The sequence below is a fragment of the Temnothorax curvispinosus genome, unplaced genomic scaffold, assembly GCF_003070985.1.
Source record: "Temnothorax curvispinosus isolate PA1 unplaced genomic scaffold, ASM307098v1 QBEX01010681.1, whole genome shotgun sequence".
Classification (NCBI taxonomy): Eukaryota; Metazoa; Arthropoda; class Insecta; order Hymenoptera; family Formicidae; genus Temnothorax; species Temnothorax curvispinosus.
Window position 1 is genome coordinate 233,127 of NW_020220461.1, and position 4,979 is coordinate 238,105.

Below are 4,979 nucleotides of genomic sequence, written 5' to 3' on the forward strand. Positions count from 1 at the left end.
TATATATATATATATATATATATATATATATATATATATATATATATGTATGTATGTATGTATGTATGTATGTATATATGTGTAGTAAAATATAGCAGCACCGTAATACTACCAATGCGAAGAGAGTCCGGGCTATGTGCTAAATTACGTTAAGTAGTAACGACACTATATTACGTTTTAGAAATAATCTCAGTTTCCTTGTTAATACTGAAAAAACTAATTATGTATTGTCTTTCACTCTCGTTTTAATTCTCAACCATTTTGATTCTCGCAACTTCAACCGTAAACCTCGTGAGAAACTTACAATTAGTAAGACCTTGGAAAGGTTAATATTATTTTTCGCCTGAAATGGCGAAAAGCCGAGTGAATGACACGTGGATACGAAGGGGATTGGCTTGGCCGTGGTATAGGAAAGATACGAAAGAAAGATGAATGCTTACATATTTGCGCGGGATGTATTCGTACACGTACCCTGTTGAAAAACGCACGGTGCATTTCGAAGTCCGTGCCTCAACGAAACTTCCTTTTCTCCCCTGAAGGAACTGAAACTAGACGCCACGTCGGAGGGTGCGCTCTTACATACGCTCTTACACACTCACACATACGCACATGCAAACAGTCGGACTTTTTCCGAGAGAGGCTCTCTTCGCGGAATGCGCGGAAACGATAGCGAGAGGAGTTTCAACACTTCGGTATCGCGCACGAACACACACACACACACACACACACACACACACACACACGCCGGCCTAGAATCAACAACGAAGGTACAGTCGGCGGTCGAACCGCAAAGTTCTAAAGCTTCTTACTCGCGCGGCCATTCCGTCGTGTCACTTTGCCGTATATACGGTTAACTTTCGCCTATTTTGCAAATATGCAAAAAAATGCGTTGCTATTCTGACGACATGTGTGCAATAAATGCAATAAATTCAATATCGAGCCAATTTGACGATTTAATAAAACATACCACGCTTCATCTACGCTTTACCTATCTTATCTTCATTTAACACTAACGGAATGTAGAATTCTAAAATTTTAATCGATGCTGATTTCGTTAACCCGTTGTGGTCACATGGGGTCCAGTGGACCCCAGGCTTTTTTTTTTTTTTTTTTCCAAAAGTATACTATTTTGAAAGTAAAACGCACAAAGTTTTTTTACTCTATCTCAAAAAATTTTGATGAATATTTTTGTAAAAAAAGTCAAATTTCTCGAAAAAAAATTTTTTTTCTCGCGTTTTTTCAACATAAAAAAATTTTTTAAATTATTGGATTATCAAGAGGAAGTCATAAATTAATTCCAGTTCAAGGTTTGAGTCGATACATCAAAAAGAACGCAAATGGAAACTGTTGTGGGGTCCATTGGACCCCGTGTGACCACTACGTTATTTTTAAGAGGTGTGACCACAACGGGTTAAACGAGCGGGAATGTATAATTCGATGACCTAATTCTGAAAATTGGCGATTCAGAGAATCCTTATTTTAAAAATGTTCCTATTATTTAATAACTTAATTATTTAATAGCTTCTCTGATATCTTTCGTTTAATGAAAGACTAATAGTTAAATGGTATTTCAATTAGTAAAGATTTTATTCTAAAATATTTAATAAATGTTTGATTAGTGCATTTCTTATTATCTTCCAAAAATATTTTCTAAACGCACGCGCGCGCGCGCGTATAAGAGATAGCAAATTTAATTAATAGTTATTAAATAGTTTGTGATGATTTTCATTATCTCAGCACGCCGAAATCGTGCACCTGTCAGTACATATATGATACCGATTGTGATGGTTTCTTTTTATGTCCGGTGCCTCTGACAGCGGTTTGCTTTCAACATGAAATCATCTACCATTTATGCGAAGTCGACATGTGCGCGTCAGTGGATAAAAATATGGCTTCGGTTCTTAAATATGGTTTCTTCATGGAGGAGACAGTATAAGTAGCGGTATTAAGCGTGTTTCTAACCTTTTTACGTGTGTAAGCACCTTTTAGCCTTTATGAATATGGATACGCAGTTATTGCCGCCTTGAAATCTCTTTATTCCGCACCAAGAATAAGTTTTTGCTTTTTTAGAACCTATCTTGTCTTTATATAATTATTCTATTTTAGGAAAGATAATTGCTTGAAATTAAACATTTTTCTTTCGTCCATCGAGAGTCCTAAAATCAATGGAATAAACAGATAGGAAAATTATCTCTCTACAACTGAAAGATATTAATAATAAAGTAAAAACATATAGATATGAGTGATATTCTCTTAACAAATTCTGTTTACTTCAAACACTTCTAAATAAATGACGAGCGAAGAGCAACAGGGGAAACGCTCAATTCTTAATGGATTGGTTTTTTCAGCTGCGGCTTGCGCGATTCCCGCTGCGATTTCAATTAATCTCTCCCATCGGAGAGTATTGATACGCGGCCTCGCGTCGCGCGCTTGTTTCTCGCTTCTCCGTCTCTTTCCCTCCTCCCGAACGCAAACTTTCGCGGGGTGCCAAAGTTTCGGATAAGCTGGCGCGTTTGTCAAACGGGAGAGTGCGAAATTGTGCGTCGCCCTGTAAACCCGGTCGGGTCGCTTCTCGCGGCGCGAAATTAGCGAGAGTGAAAAGTAAGGACACCCCTCCGACGACGGTGCCGCTAATGTCCCGAAGGGCGCGCATTCCTTCGCGCCGGGGGTGGCTAAGATAAATTACATAACAATATAAGTGGGTGTCGCGAGAGAAAGAACGAGTCCGCTGTAGGGACGAAAGAAGAATAAAACGACGCGCAAACACCGCCTTACGGAATCCACTTGTCCTGAGGAAGGAGCAACTCGTTTGTTTGAACGCCCATCCTCCGATGACGTCGCGCAGTGTTTTTGCCGCCTATATATAAATAGTATAAATACGCGCCCGTGAAAGCGCATTGATAGTACTAGAATATTCAGATCCCATTACGATAATTTTCGTTCATATGTTCTTCTATCCATTTAGAAGCTAATATTTTCGATATTGTCAAATGATCTTTAAATTACTAGTACTAGATATTGAAAAAACATTTTTTGTGAAAATATAAAGAAAAACGGAGTGCTGTATTTTAGCGTGGTACTTAAAATTGTTTCTTCTACGTTATTTTGAAGAGTATAGAATTGCTTCTTCAACAAGAAATCGCTATCTTTAGACAAGGAAATGAAAAAAGTACTAAATGTTTAGGAAATCAAGGCGTGCGATTATAAATTCGATTTCTCGAAAAAGGGGTTCGATAGTCTTCGTTGGATAGAGACGCGAAAAAGACTAATTGTTCCAGTGACATTGTTTCGGCTAATAATGCGTAACATGCGGTCGAGGAAGAAAATAAAGCGCCAACAATGCGCGACGCGCGGAGCCCTCCCTCCCCTTGGATGGCGTTCCCTTTCGTGAAGTGTGCGAGGGGTCGGCGATTCATCCCTTCATTATTCGAGAATTAGTAACCCCGTTTCAATCTCCCTCTCCTCCAACCGCTACCTCCATCTCCACCTCCCTCTGCCATCTACTCCCTTTCTTGCCGCGCTCTGACCCCTTTATCTCGACGTTCGTGACTGCCTTTTCCGTCGTTGCATTGTTCGAAACGACATTAATGGCGGTAAACGTTAAACCGATTTCAACGACAGCCACGCGCTTTCGTATATTTCGAGTGTCTCCCGGTACATCAGCACTATCGCCGTACAACTGCGCCGTCTTCGCCGGTGCAGTGATGAGAAGAAAATAGATACCTGTTTTTAGACGACGGCTTATTTTGCGTTTGCGGTTTATTTAACGTGACTTACTGAGAGACCGAGACGAAACTGAAATAATCCAAATAACGGCAAGATTCTATTCTTACTATGAAGATCTATGATTTTAATTACTCCGAAAATTTGACACGAGAGTTATTGCAGACATAATTTTTAATAGCCGAAAATATATTTGAGAAAAAGAGAAAGACAGAGGGGAGGAATTGAAAAGATATATCTATAGTATAAATAAATATACAAGGGTTGATGAGTCTTTTTTTTGACGGACAGACAACCAATATTTTAGCAAACAAGTTTCAATGTTAAAGGTTTCCATAATAAAGCTCTATATTCTGAAAAATAATTCTAAAAGTGATTTAAAAAAAAAACTTGTTATTTATCATGTTTTCAAGTAGTTTTAAAATTAAAACGCTTACTAAATTTCCTCAAGTAACAAGTGAAAATAGCTCGTCAGTATTATCCTCTTTTAAAGAACCTTGTCGCATAGAATATTCCAACGTATTTTGTCGGACGCGCGACTGCTCCGGAGGAAGCTGTCGATCACGGATGGAATCAAAAAACACGAAAAAAAATTGTCTCCTTTGGAAAAAGACTAACGAAATCTCCACCGTAGACTGTCGTTGAATTTAACGCAGGAAATAACGCAGACATAACTGAGGAAAGTAGCCCGAGGGAAACCGTCGCGACAAAGTACGCGACGTAAGGCAGATGTCAAAAGTAGAAAATTTGTATTAACCCGATTTGTCCGATATTTTCCCGATACTTTTTAATCACGTCCGCGCGCGACAGAGACAGTCCGGGTGACATTTACAAAATACGATTGGAAGTCTATCTGTAAAGCGCATCTTGTTATTTGTCCTGTAATATATTCATGACTTTCTTGTCGCTGCCGGAAAATTTACAAGATTGGAACATTATTCTTAACAAAAACTGTCGCTTTTTGTTAAGAACTTTTATCGTGCCCATACTTGTGAAATATAAACCGTTACAAATTGTTCAATAAAACTTTCTCTTAATTTTTATGTATCATAGAAATCTGAAATACCAATTTTTAACAAAATGACTTACTCCGAGATATAATTTAATGTATCTATCTACCTACGTGTAATTAAGTAAACTTGATGTAATATTTTTACGTATGTTTTTTTACGTATGTTAATTTCGTGATTCTAAATTATATCGTTGTTAAGAGAGAGAGAGAGAGAGAGAGAGAGAGAGAGAGAGAGAGAGAGAGA